This window comes from Nothobranchius furzeri, chromosome 15 (assembly GCF_043380555.1).
Source record: "Nothobranchius furzeri strain GRZ-AD chromosome 15, NfurGRZ-RIMD1, whole genome shotgun sequence".
NCBI classification, from domain to species: Eukaryota; Metazoa; Chordata; class Actinopteri; order Cyprinodontiformes; family Nothobranchiidae; genus Nothobranchius; species Nothobranchius furzeri.
The window spans coordinates 64,500,326-64,516,211 of record NC_091755.1 but is presented as its reverse complement, the minus strand read 5'-3'; positions in this window follow the sequence as shown (position 1 = coordinate 64,516,211).

The following is a 15,886-nucleotide window of genomic DNA, read 5'->3' as shown; positions in this document are numbered from 1 at the left end:
ATAAGCCCACAAAGGTGTAACTGGACTACTTCTTTAAATTGACACCAGATCCGGTGACCTTTGGGACATGGTTTGACCCCCTTAGGAAAGTGCTATCATCATGAAACGTTCAGATCACTTACAACTCAATAGATTCTACCTTCCTGTAACGTTTCTGCCTGATTGGACCTTGTTTTCACACAAATGAACCCAGAATGATGTGAAATTGTGCTTTGTCCAACATAATTCTGGGTGCCATTTAAAAACCATAAGAGCTAATGACTCCATTCCTTTTTGGGGTAATAGGGGCTGTTAATTGGAGTACTCTAAAACAAACATGACCTCTCTAGGATATTCAAAAGCCAAGTTATAAGCCCACAAATGTGTAACTGGATTACTTCTTTAAAGTGACACCAGGCCCGGTGACCTTTGGGACATGGTTTGACCCCCTATAGGAATGTGCGATCATCATGAAACGTTCAGATCACTTACAACTCAATAGATTCTACCTTCCTGTAACGTTTCAGACTGATTGGACCTTGTTTTCACACAAATGGACCCAGAATGATGTGAAATTGTGCTTCGTGCAACATAATTCTGGGTGCCATTTACAAACCATAAGTGCTAATGACTCCATTCCTTTTTGTGGTTGTAGGGGCTGTTGATTGGAGTACACTAAAACAAACCTGATCTCTCTAGGACATTCAGAAGCCAAGTTATAAGCCCACAAATGTGTAACTGGACTACTTCTTTAAAGTGACACCAGGCCTGGTGACCTTTGGGACATGGTTTTACCCCCTATAGGAATGTGCGATCATCATGAAACGTTCAGATCACTTATAACTCAATAGATTCTAACTTCTTGTAACGTTTCAGCCTGATTGGACCTTGTTTTCACACAAATGGACCCAGACTGATGTGAAATTGTGCTTCGTGCAACATAATTCTGGGTACCATTCACAAACCATAAGTGCTAGTGACTCCATTCCTTTTTGTGGTTGTAGGGGCTGTTGATTGGAGTACACTAAAACAAAACTGATCTCTCTAGGACATTCAGAAGCCAAGTTATAAGCCCACAAATGTGTAACTGGATTACTTCTTTAAAGTGACACCAGGCCTGGTGACCATTGGGACATGGTTTTACCCCCTATAGGAATGTGCGATCATCATTAAACGTTCAGATCACTTACAACTCAATAGATTCTACCTTCTTGTAACGTTTCAGCCTGATTGGACCTTGTTTTCACACAAATGGACCCAGAATGATGTGAAATTGTGCTTCGTGCAACATAATTCTGGGTGCCATTTCACAAACCATAAGTGCTAATGACTCCATTCCTTTTTGTGGTTGTAGGGGCTGTTGATTGGAGTACATTAAAACAAACCTGATCTCTCTAGGACATTCAGAGGCCAAGTTATAAGCCCACAAAGGTGTAACTGGACTACTTCTTTAAATTGACACCAGATCCGGTGACCTTTGGGACATGGTTTGACCCCCTTAGGAAAGTGCTATCATCATGAAACGTTCAGATCACTTACAACTCAATAGATTCTACCTTCCTGTAACGTTTCTGCCTGATTGGACCTTGTTTTCACACAAATGAACCCAGAATGATGTGAAATTGTGCTTTGTGCAACATAATTCTGGGTGCCATTTAAAAACCATAAGAGCTAATGACTCCATTCCTTTTTGGGGTAATGGGGGCTGTTAATTGGAGTACTCTAAAACAAACATGACCTCTCTAGGATATTCAAAAGCCAAGTTATAAGCCCACAAATGTGTAACTGGATTACTTCTTTAAAGTGACACCAGGCCCGGTGACCTTTGGGACATGGTTTGACCCCCTATAGGAATGTGCGATCATCATGAAACGTTCAGATCACTTACAACTCAATAGATTCTACCTTCCTGTAACGTTTCAGCCTGATTGGACCTTGTTTTCACACAAATGGACCCAGAATGATGTGAAATTGTGCTTCGTGCAACATAATTCTGGGTGCCATTTACAAACCATAAGTGCTAATGACTCCATTCCTTTTTGTGGTTGTAGGGGCTGTTGATTGGAGTACACTAAAACAAACCTGATCTCTCTAGGACATTCAGAAGCCAAGTTATAAGCCCACAAATGTGTAACTGGACTACTTCTTTAAAGTGACACCAGGCCTGGTGACCTTTGGGACATGGTTTTACCCCCTATAGGAATGTGCGATCATCATGAAACGTTCAGATCACTTATAACTCAATAGATTCTAACTTCTTGTAACGTTTCAGCCTGATTGGACCTTGTTTTCACACAAATGGACCCAGACTGATGTGAAATTGTGCTTCGTGCAACATAATTCTGGGTGCCATTTACAAACCATAAGTGCTAATGACTCCATTCCTTTTTGTGGTTGTAGGGGCTGTTGATTGGAGTACACTAAAACAAACCTGATCTCTCTAGGACATTCAGAAGCCAAGTTATAAGCCCACAAATGTGTAACTGGATTACTTCTTTAAAGTGACACCAGGCCTGGTGACCTTTGGGACATGGTTTTACCCCCTATAGGAATGTGCGATCATCATGAAACGTTCAGATCACTTACAACTCAATAGATTCTACCTTCCTGTAACGATTCAGCCTGATTGGACCTTGTTTTCACACAAATGGACCCAGAATGATGTGAAACTGTGCTTCGTGAAACATAATTCTGGGTGCCATTTACAAACCATAAGTGCTAATGACTCCTTTCCTTTTTGTGGTTTTAGGGGCTGTTGATCTGAGTACATTAAAACAAACCTGATCTCTCTAGGACATTCAGAAGCCAAGTTATAAGCCCACAAAGGTGTAACTGGACTACTTCTTTAAAGTGACACCAGGCCCGGTGACCTTTGGGACATGGTTTGACCCCCTACAGGAATGTGCAATCATCATGAAACGTTCAGATCACTTACAGCTCAATAGATTCTACCTTCTTGTAACGTTTCAGCCTGATTGGACCTTGTTTTCACACAAATGAACCCAGAATGATGTGAAATTGTGCTTCGTGCAACATAATTCTGGGTGCCATTTAAAAACCATAAGTGCTAATGACTCCATTCCTTTTTGTGGTTGTAGGGGCTGTTGATTGGAGTACACTAAAACAAACCTGATCTCTCTAGGACATTCAGAAGCCAAGTTATAAGCCCACAAATGTGTAACTGGACTACTTTAAATTGACACCAGATCCGGTGACCTTTGGGACATGGTTTGACCCCCTTAGGAAAGTGCTATCATCATGAAACGTTCAGATCACTTACAACTCAATAGATTCTACCTTCCTGTAACGTTTCAGCCTGATTGGACCTTGTTTTCACACAAATGAACCCAGAATGATGTGAAATTGTGCTTTGTGCAACATAATTCTGGTTGCCATTTAAGAACCATAAGTGCTAATGACTCCATTCCTTTTTGTGGTTGTAGGGGCTGTTGATTGGAGTACACTAAAACAAACCTGATCTCTCTAGGACATTCAGAAGCCAAGTTATAAGCCCACAAATGTGTAACTGGACTACTTCTTTAAATTGACACCAGATCCGGTGACATTTGGGACATGGTTTGACCCCCTATAGGAATGTGCGATCATCATGAAACGTTCAGATCACTTACAACTCAATAGATTCTACCTTCTTGTAACATTTCAGCCTGATTGGACATTGTTTTCACACAAATGAACCCAGAATGATGTGAAATTGTGCTTCGTGCAACATAATTCTGGGTGCCATTTACAAACCATAAGTACTAATGACTCCATTCCTTTTTGTGGTTGTAGGGGCTGTTGATTGGAGTACACTAAAACAAACCTAATCTCTCTAGGACATTCAGAAGCCAAGTTATAAGCCCACCAATGTGTAACTGGACTACTTCTTTAAAGTGACACCAGGCCTGGTGACCTTTGGGACATGGTTTTACCCCCTATAGGAATGTGCGATCATCATGAAACGTTCAGATCACTTACAACTCAATAGATTCTACCTTCTTGTAAAGTTTCAGCCTGATTGGACCTTGTTTTCACACAAATGGACCCAGAATGATGTGAAATTGTGCTTCGTGCAACATAATTCTGGGTGCCATTTACAAACCATAAGTGCTAATGACTCCATTCCTTTTTGTGGTTGTAGGGGCTGTTGATTGGAGTACACTAAAACAAACCTGATCTCTCTAGGACATTCAGAAGCCAAGTTATAAGCCCACAAATGTGTAACTGGACTACTTCTTTAAAGTGACACCAGGCCCGGTGACCTTTGGGACATGGTTTGACCCCCTATAGGAATGTGTGATCATCATGAAACGTTCAGATCACTTACAACTCAATAGATTCTACCTTCCTGTAACGTTTCAGCCTGTTTGGACCTTGTTTTCACACAAATGGACCCAGAATGATGTGAAATTGTGCTTCGTGCAACATAATTCTGGGTGCCATTTGCAAACCATAAGTGCTAATGACTCCATTCCTTTTTGTGGTTGTAGGGGCTGTTGATTGGAGTACATTAAAACAAACCTGATCACTCTAGGACATTCAGAAGCCAAGTTATAAGCCCACAAAGGTGTAACTGGACTACTTCTTTAAAGTGACACCAGGCCCGGTGACCATTGGGACATGCTTTGTCCCCCTATAGGAAAGTGCGATCATCATGAAACGTTCAGATCACTTACAACTCAATAGATTCTACCTTCTTGTAACGTTTCAGCCTGATTGGACCTTGTTTTCACACAAATGGACCCAGAATGATGTGAAATTGTGCTTCGTGCAACATAATTCTGGGTGCCATTTACAAACCATAAGTGCTAATGACTCCATTCCTTTTTGTGGTCGTAGGGGCTGTTGATTGGAGTACACTAAAACAAACCTGATCTCTCTAGGACATTCAGAAGCCAAGTTATAAGCCCACAAAGGTGTAACTGGACTACTTCTTTAAAGTGACACCAGGCCTGGTGACCTTTGGGACATGGTTTTACCCCCTATAGAAATGTGCAATCATCATGAAACGTTCAGATCACTTACAACTCAATAGATTCTACCTTCTTGTAACGTTTCAGCCTGATTGGACCTTGATTTCACACAAATGGACCCAGAATGATGTGCAATTGTGCTTCGTGCAACATAATTCTGGGTGCAATTTACAAACCATAAGTGCTAATGACTCCATTCCTTTTTGTGGTTGTAGGGGCTGTTGATTGGAGTACACTAAAACAAACCTGATCTCTCTAGGACATTCAGAAGCCAAGTTATAAGCCCACAAATGTGTAACTGGACTACTTCTTTAAAGTGACACCAGGCCCGGTGACCTTTGGGACATGGTTTGACCCCCTATAGGAATGTGCGATCATCATGAAACGTTCAGATCACTTACAACTCAATAGATTCTACCTTCCTGTAACGTTTCAGCCTGTTTGGACCTTGTTTTCACACAAATGGACCCAGAATGATGTGAAATTGTGCTTCGTGCAACATAATTCTGGGTGCCATTTACAAACCATAAGTGCTAATGACTCCATTCCTTTTTGTGGTTGTAGGGGCTGTTGATTGGAGTACATTAAAACAAACCTGATCACTCTAGGACATTCAGAAGCCAAGTTATAAGCCCACAAAGGTGTAACTGGACTACTTCTTTAAAGTGACACCAGGCCCGGTGACCTTTGGGACATGCTTTGTCCCCCTATAGGAATGTGCGATCATCATGAAACGTTCAGTTCACTTACAACTCAATAGATTCTACCTTCTTGTAACGTTTCAGCCTGATTGGACCTTGTTTTCACACAAATGGACCCAGAATGATGTGAAATTGTGCTTCGTGCAACATAATTCTGGGTGCCATTTACAAACCATAAGTGCTAATGACTCCATTCCTTTTTGTGGTCGTAGGGGCTGTTGATTGGAGTACACTAAAACAAACCTGATCTCTCTAGGACATTCAGAAGCCAAGTTATAAGCCCACAAAGGTGTAACTGGACTACTTCTTTAAAGTGACACCAGGCCTGGTGACCTTTGGGACATGGTTTTACCCCCTATAGAAATGTGCGATCATCATGAAACGTTCAGATCACTTACAACTCAATAGATTCTACCTTCTTCTAACGTTTCAGCCTGATTGGACCTTGTTTTCACACAAATGGACCCAGAATGATGTGCAATTGTGCTTCGTGCAACATAATTCTGGGTGCAATTTACAACCCTTAAGTTCTAATGATTCCATTCCTTTTTGTGGTTGTAGGGACTGTTGATTGGGGTACATTAAAACAAACCTGATCTCTCTAGGACTTTCAGAAGCCAAGTTATAAGCCCACAAAGGTGTAACTGGACTACTTCTTTAAAGTGACACCAGGCCCGGTGACCTTTGGGACATGGTTTGACCCACTATAGGAATGTGCGATCATCATGAAACGTTCAGATCACTTACAACTCAATAGATTCTACCTTCCTGTAACGTTTCAGCCTGTTTGGACCTTGTTTTCAACCAAATGGACCCAGAATGATGTGAAATTGTGCTTCGTGCAACATAATTCTGGGTGCCATTTACAAACCATAAGTGCTAATGACTCCATTCCTTTTTGTGGTTGTAGGGGCTGTTGATTGGAGTACACTAAAACAAACCTGATCTCTCTAGGACATTCAGAAGCCAAGTTATAAGCCCACAAATGTGTAACTGGACTACTTCTTTAAATTGACACCAGATCCGGTGACTTTTGGGACATGGTTTGACCCCCTTAGGAAAGTGCTATCATCATGAAACGTTAAGAACACTTACAACTCAATAGATTCTACCTTCCTGTAACGTTTCAGCCTGTTTGGACCTTGTTTTCACACAAATGGACCCAGAATGATGTGAAAATGTGCTTCGTGCAACATAATTCTGGGTGCCATTTACAAACCATAAGTGCTAATGACTCCATTCCTTTTTGTGGTTGTAGGGGCTGTTGATTGGAGTACATTAAAACAAACCTGATCACTCTAGGACATTCAGAAGCCAAGTTATAAGCCCACAAATGTGTAACTGGACTACTTCTTTAAAGTGACACCAGGCCTGGTGACCTTTGGGACATGGTTTGACCCCCTTAGGAAAGTGCTATCATCATGAAACGTTCAGATCACATACAACTCAATAGATTTTACCTTCCTGTAATGTTTCTGCCTGATTGGACCTTGTTTTCACACAAATTGACCCAGAATGATGTGAAATTGTGCTTCGTGCAACATAATTCTGGGTGCCATTTACAAACCATAAGTGCTAATGACTCCATTCCTTTTTGTGGTTGTAGGGGCTGTTGATTGGAGTACATTAAAACAAACCTGATCTCTCTAGGACTTTCAGAAGCCAAGTTATAAGCCCACAAATGTGTAACTGGACTACTTCTTTAAATTGACACCAGATCTGGTGACCTTTGGGACATGGTTTGACCCCCTTAGGAAAGTGCTATCATTGAGAAACGTTCAGATCACTTACAACTCAATAGATTTTACCTTCCTGTAACGTTTCTGCCTGATTGGACCTTGTTTTCACACAAATGAACCCAGAATGATGTGAAATTGTGCTTCGTGCAACATAATTCTGGGTGCCATTTAAAAACCATAAGTGCTAATGGCTCCATTCCTTTTTGGGGTAATGGGGGCTGTTAATTGGACTACTCTAAAACAAACCTGACCTCTCTAGGATATTCAGAAGCCAAGTTATAAGCCCACAAATGTGTAACTGGACTACTTCTTTAAATTGACACCAGATCTGGTGACCTTTGGGACATGGTTTGACCCCCTTAGGAAAGTGCTATCATTGAGAAACGTTCAGATCACTTACAACTCAATAGATTTTACCTTCCTGTAACGTTTCTGCCTGATTGGACCTTGTTTTCACACAAATGGACCCAGAATGATGTGAAATTGTGCTTCGTGCAACATAATTCTGGGTGCCATTTACAAACCATAAGTGCTAATGACTCCATTCCTTTTTGTGGTCGTAGGGGCTGTTGATTGGAGTACACTAAAACAAACCTGATCTCTCTAGGACATTCAGAAGCCAAGTTATAAGCCCACAAAGGTGTAACTGGACTACTTCTTTAAAGTGACACCAGGCCTGGTGACCTTTGGGACATGGTTTTACCCCCTATAGAAATGTGCGATCATCATGAAACGTTCAGATCACTTACAACTCAATAGATTCTACCTTCTTCTAACGTTTCAGCCTGATTGGACCTTGTTTTCACACAAATGGACCCAGAATGATGTGCAATTGTGCTTCGTGCAACATAATTCTGGGTGCAATTTACAACCCTTAAGTTCTAATGATTCCATTCCTTTTTGTGGTTGTAGGGACTGTTGATTGGGGTACATTAAAACAAACCTGATCTCTCTAGGACTTTCAGAAGCCAAGTTATAAGCCCACAAATGTGTAACTGGACTACTTCTTTAAAGTGACACCAGGCCTGGTGACCTTTGGGACATGGTTTTACCCCCTATAGGAATGTGCGATCATCATGAAACGTTCAGATCACTTACAACTCAATAGATTCTAACTTCTTGTAACGTTTCAGCCTGATTGGACCTTGTTTTCACACAAATGGACCCAGACTGATGTGAAATTGTGCTTCGTGCAACATAATTCTGGGTGCCATTCACAAACCATAAGTGCTAATGACTCCATTCCTTTTTGTGGTTGTAGGGGCTGTTGATTGGAGTACACTAATACAAACCTGATCTCTGTAGGACATTCAGAAGCCAAGTTATAAGCCCACAAATGTGTAACTGGATTACTTCTTTAAAGTGACACCAGGCCTGGTGACCTTTGGGACATGGTTTTACCCCATATAGGAATGTGCGATCATCATGAAACGTTCAGATCACTTACAACTCAATAGATTCTACCTTCTTGTAACGTTTCAGCCTGATTGGACCTTGTTTTCACACAAATGGACCCAGAATGATGTGAAATTGTGCTTCGTGCAACATATTTCTGGGTGCCATTTACAAACCATAAGTGCTAATGACTCCATTCCTTTTTGTGGTTGTAGGGGCTGTTGATTGGAGTACACTAAAACAAACCTGATCTCTCTAGAACATTCAGAAGCCAAGTTATAAGCCCACAAATGTGTAAATGGACTACTTTTTTAAAATGACACCAGGCCTGGTGACCTTTGGGACATGGTCTTACCCCCTATAGGAATGTGCGATCATCATGAAACGTTCAGATCACTTACAACTCAATAGATTCTACCTTCCTGTAACGTTTCAGCCTGATTGGACCTTGTTTTCACACAAATGGACCCAGAATGATGTGAAACTGTGCTTCGTGAAACATAATTCTGGGTGCCATTTACAAACCATAAGTGCTAATGACTCCTTTCCTTTTTGTGGTTTTAGGGGCTGTTGATCTGAGTACATTAAAACAAACCTGATCTCTCTAGGACATTCAGAAGCCAAGTTATAAGCCCACAAAGGTGTAACTGGACTACTTCTTTAAAGTGACACCAGGCCCGGTGACCTTTGGGACATGGTTTGACCCCCTACAGGAATGTGCAATCATCATGAAACGTTCAGATCACTTACAACTCAATAGATTCTACCTTCTTGTAACGTTTCAGCCTGATTGGACCTTGTTTTCACACAAATGAACCAAGAATGATGTGAAATTGTGCTTCGTGCAACATAATTCTGGGTGCCATTTAAAAACCATAAGTGCTAATGACTCCATTCATTTTTGTGGTTGTAGGGGCTGTTGATTGGAGTACACTAAAACAAACCTGATCTCTCTAGGACATTCAGAAGCCAAGTTATAAGCCCACAAATGTGTAACTGGACTACTTTAAATTGACACCAGATCCGGTGACCTTTGGGACATGGTTTGACCCCCTTAGGAAAGTGCTATCATCATGAAACGTTCAGATCACTTACAACTCAATAGATTTTACCTTCCTGTAACGTTTCAGCCTGATTGGACCTTGTTTTCACACAAATGAACCCAGAATGATGTGAAATTGTGCTTCGTGCAACATAATTCTGGGTGCCATTTAAAAACCATAAGTGCTAATGGCTCCATTCCTTTTTGGGGTAATGGGGGCTGTTAATTGGACTACTCTAAAACAAACCTGACCTCTCTAGGATATTCAGAAGCTAAGTTATAAGCCCACAAATGTGTAACTGGACTACTTCTTTAAAGTGACACCAGGCCTGGTGACCTTTGGGAAATGGTTTTACCCCCTATAGGAATGTGCGATCATCATGAAACGTTCAGATCACTTACAACTCAATAGATTCTACCTTCTTGTAACGTTTCAGCCTGATTGGACCTTGTTTTCACACAAATGGACCCAGAATGATGTGAAATTGTGCTTCGTGCAACATAATTCTGGGTGCCATTTCACAAACCATAAGTGCTAATGACTCCATTCCTTTTTGTGGTTGTAGGGGCTGTTGATTGGAGTACATTAAAACAAACCTGATCTCTCTAGGACACTCAGAGGCCAAGTTATAAGCCCACAAAGGTGTAACTGGACTACTTCTTTAAATTGACACCAGATCCGGTGACCTTTGGGACATGGTTTGACCCCCTTAGGAAAGTGCTATCATCATGAAACGTTCAGATCACTTACAACTCAATAGATTCTACCTTCCTGTAACGTTTCTGCCTGATTGGACCTTGGTTTCACACAAATGAACCCAGAATGATGTGAAATTGTGCTTTGTGCAACATAATTCTGGGTGCCATTTAAAAACCATAAGTGCTAATGACTCCATTCCTTTTTGGGGTAATGGGGGCTGTTAATTGGAGTACTCTAAAACAAACATGACCACTCTAGGATATTCAAAAGCCAAGTTATAAGCCCACAAATGTGTAACTGGATTACTTCTTTAAAGTGACACCAGGCCCGGTGACCTTTGGGACATGGTTTGACCCCCTATAGGAATGTGCGATCATCATGAAACGTTCAGATCACTTACAACTCAATAGATTCTACCTTCTTGTAACGTTTCAGCCTGATTGGACCTTGTTTTCACACAAATGGACCCAGAATGATGTGAAATTGTGCTTCGTGCAACATAATTCTGGGTGCCATTTACAAACCATAAGTGCTAATGACTCCATTCCTTTTTGTGGTTGTAGGGGCTGTTGATTGGAGTACACTAAAACAAACCTGATCTCTCTAGGACATTCAGAAGCCAAGTTATAAGCCCACAAATGTGTAACTGGACTACTTCTTTAAAGTGACACCAGGCCTGGTGACCTTTGGGACATGGTTTTACCCCCTATAGGAATGTGCGATCATCATGAAACGTTCAGATCACTTACAACTCAATAGATTCTAACTTCTTGTAACGTTTCAGCCTGATTGGACCTTGTTTTCACACAAATGGACCCAGAATGATGTGAAATTGTGCTTCGTGCAACATAATTCGGGGTGCAATTTACAAACCATAAGTGCTAATGACTCCATTCCTTTTTGTGGTTGTAGGGGCTGTTGATTGGGGTACATTAAAACAAACCTGATCTCTCTAGGACTTTCAGAAGCCAAGTTATAAGCCCACAAAGGTGTAACTGGACTACTTCTTTAAAGTGACACCAGGCCCGGTGACCTTTGGGACATGGTTTGACCCCCTATAGGAATGTGCGATCATCATGAAACGTTCAGATCACTTACAACTCAATAGATTCTACCTTCTTGTAAAGTTTCAGCTTGATTGGACCTTGTTTTCACACAAATGGACCCAGAATGATGTGAAATTGTGCTTCGTGCAACATAATTCTGGGTGCCATTTACAAACCATAAGTGCTAATGACTCCATTCCTTTTTGTGGTTGTAGGGGCTGTTGATTGGAGTACATTAAAACAAACCTGATCACTCTAGGACATTCAGAAGCCAAGTTATAAGCCCACAAAGGTGTCGCTGGACTACTTCTTTAAAGTGACACCAGGCCCGGTGACCTTTGGGACATGGTTTGACCCCCTATAGGAATGTGCGATCATCATGAAACGTTCAGATCACTTACAACTCAATAGATTCTACCTTCTTGTAAAGTTTCAGCCTGATTGGACCTTGTTTTCACACAAATGGACCCAGAATGATGTGAAATTGTGCTTCGTGCAACATATTTCTGGGTGCCATTTACAAACCATAAGTGCTAATGACTCCATTCCTTTTTGTGGTTGTAGGGGCTGTTGATTGGAGTACACTAAAACAAACCTGATCTCTCTAGAACATTCAGAAGCCAAGTTATAAGCCCACAAATGTGTAAATGGACTACTTTTTTAAAGTGACACCAGGCCTGTTGACCTTTGGGACATGGTCTTGCCCCCAATAGGAATGTGCGATCATCATGAAACGTTCAGATCACTTACAACTCAATAGATTCCACCTTCCTGTAACGTTTCAGCCTGATTGGACCTTGTTTTCACACAAATGGACCCAGAATGATGTGAAACTGTGCTTCGTGAAACATAATTCTGGGTGCCATTTACAAACCATAAGTGCTAATGACTCCTTTCCTTTTTGTGGTTTTAGGGGCTGTTGATCTGAGTACATTAAAACAAACCTGATCTCTATAGGACATTCAGAAGCCAAGTTATAAGCCCACAAAGGTGTAACTGGACTACTTCTTTAAAGTGACACCAGGCCCGGTGACCTTTGGGACATGGTTTGACCCCCTACAGGAATGTGCAATCGTCATGAAACGTTCAGATCACTTACAACTCAATAGATTCTACCTTCTTGTAACGTTTCAGCCTGATTGGACCTTGTTTTCACACAAATGAACCCAGAATGATGTGAAATTGTGCTTTGTGCAACATAATTCTGGGTGCCATTTAAAAACCATAAGAGCTAATGACTCCATTCCTTTTTGTGGTTGTAGGGGCTGTTGATTGGAGTACACTGAAACAAACCTGATCTCTCTAGGACATTCAGAAGCCAAGTTATAAGCCCACAAATGTGTAACTGGACTACTTTAAATTGACACCAGATCCGGTGACCTTTGGGACATGGTTTGACCCCCTTAGGAAAGTGCTATCATCATGAAACGTTCAGATCACTTACAACTCCATAGATTCTACCTTCCTGTAACGTTTCAGCCTGATTGGACCTTGTTTTCACACAAATGAACCCAGAATGATGTGAAATTGTGCTTTGTGCAACATAATTCTGGTTGCCATTTAAGAACCATAAGTGCTAATGACTCCATTCCTTTTTGTGGTTGTAGGGGCTGTTGATTGGAGTACACTAAAACAAACCTGATCTCTCTAGGACATTCAGAAGCCAAGTTATAAGCCCACAAATGTGTAACTGGACTACGTCTTTAAATTGACACCAGATCCGGTGACCTTTGGGACATGGTTTGACCCCCTTAGGAAAGTGCTATCATCATGAAACGTTCAGATCACTTACAACTCAATAGATTCTACCTTCCTGTAACGTTTCAGCCTGAATGGACCTTGTTTTCACACAAATGAACCCAGAATGATGTGAAATTGTGCTTCGTGCAACATAATTCTGGGTGCCATTTAAAAACCATAAGTGCTAATGACTCCATTCCTTTTTGTGGTTGTAGGGGCTGTTGATTGGAGTACACTAAAACAAACCTGATCTCTCTAGGACATTCAGAAGCCAAGTTATAAGCCCACAAATGTGTAACTGGACTACTTCTTTAAAGTGACACCAGGCCCGGTGACCTTTGGGACATGGTTTGACCCCCTATAGGAATGTGCGATCATCATGAAACGTTCAGATCAATTAGAACTCAATAGATTCTACCTTCCTGTAACGTTTCAGCCTGATTGGACCTTGTTTTCACACAAATGAACCCAGAATGATGTGAAATTGTGCTTCGTGCAACATAATTCTGGGTGCCATTTCACAAACCATAAGTGCTAATGACTCCATTCCTTTTTGTGGTAATGGGGGCTGTTAATTGGAGTACTCTAAAACAAACCTGACCTCTCTAGGATATTCAGAATCCAAGTTATAAGCTTACAAAGGTGTAACTGGACTACTTCTTTAAATTGACACCAGGCCCGATGACCTTTGGGACATGGTTTGACCCCCTATAGGAATGTGCGATCATCATGAAACGTTCACATCACTTACAACTCAATAGATTCTACCTTCTTGTAACATTTCAGCCTGATTGGACATTGTTTTCACACAAATGAACCCAGAATGATGTGAAATTGTGCTTCGTGCAACATAATTCTGGGTGCCATTTAAAAACCATAAGTGCTAATGACTCCATTCCTTTTTGTGGTAATGGGGGCTGTTAATTGGAGTACTCTAAAACAAACCTGACCTCTCTAGGATATTCAGAATCCAAGTTGTAAGCCCACAAAGGTGTAACTGGACTATTTCTTTAAAGTGACACCAGGCCCGGTGACCTTTGGGACATGGTTTGACCCCCTATAGGAATGTGCGATCATCATGAAACGTTCAGATCACTTACAACTCAATAGATTCTACCTTCTTGTAACATTTCAGCCTGATTGGACATTGTTTTCACACAAATGGACCCAGAATGATGTGAAATTGTGCTTCGTGCAACATAATTCTGGGTGCCATTTACAAACCATAAATGCTAATGACTCCATTCCTTTTTGTGGTTGTAGGGGCTGTTGATTGGAGTACATTAAAACAAACCTGATCACTCTAGGACATTCAGAAGCCAAGTTATAAGCCCACAAAGGTGTAACTGGACTACTTCTTTAAAGTGACACCAGGCCCGGTGACCTTTGGGACATGGTTTTACCCCCTATAGAAATGTGCGATCATCATGAAACGTTCAGATCACTTACAACTCAATAGATTCTACCTTCTTGTAATGTTTCAGCCTGATTGGACATTGTTTTCACACAAATGAACCCAGAATGATGTGAAATTGTGCTTCGTGCAACATAATTCTGGGTGCCATTTACAAACCATAAGTACTAATGACTCCATTCCTTTTTGTGGTTGTAGGGGCTGTTGATTGGAGTACACTAAAACAAACCTGATCTCTCTAGGACATTCAGAAGCCAAGTTATAAGCCCACAAAGGTGTAACTGGACTACTTCTTTAAAGTGACACCAGGCCTGGTGACCTTTGGGACATGGTTTTACCCCCTATAGAAATGTGCGATCATCATGAAACGTTCAGATCACTTACAACTCAATAGATTCTACCTTCTTGTAACGTTTCAGCCTGATTGGACCTTGTTTTCACACAAATGAACCCAGAATGATGTGAAATTGTGCTTCGTGCAACATAATTCTGGGTGCCATTTACAAACCATAAGTACTAATGACTCCATTCCTTTTTGTGGTTGTAGGGGCTGTTGATTGGAGTACACTAAAACAAACCTGATCTCTCTACGACATTCAGAAGCCAAGTTATAAGCCCACAAATGTGTAACTGGACTACTTCTTTAAAGTGACACCAGGCCTGGTGACCTTTGGGACATGGTTTTACCCCCTATAGGAATGTGCGATCATCATGAAACGTTCAGATCACTTACAACTCAATAGATTCTACCTTCTTGTAACGTTTCAGCCTGATTGGACCTTGTTTTCACACAAATGGACCCAGAATGATGTGAAATTGTGCTTCGTGCAACATAATTCTGGGTGCCATTTACAAACCATAAGTGCTAATGACTCCATTCCTTTTTGTGGTTGTAGGGGCTGTTGATTGGAGTACACTAAAACAAACCTGATCTCTCTAGGACATTCAGAAGCCAAGTTATAAGCCCACAAATGTGTAACTGGACTACTTCTTTAAAGTGACACCAGGCCCGGTGACCTTTGGGACATGGTTTGACCCCCTATAGGAATGTGCGATTGTGGTTCTTTTTCCTTATCAAAAACAAGAAAGAGACAGGTTTTGTCCAAACTCAGCGGGGGGCATTTATTTACACAACTCATCCATACATCACCAACACT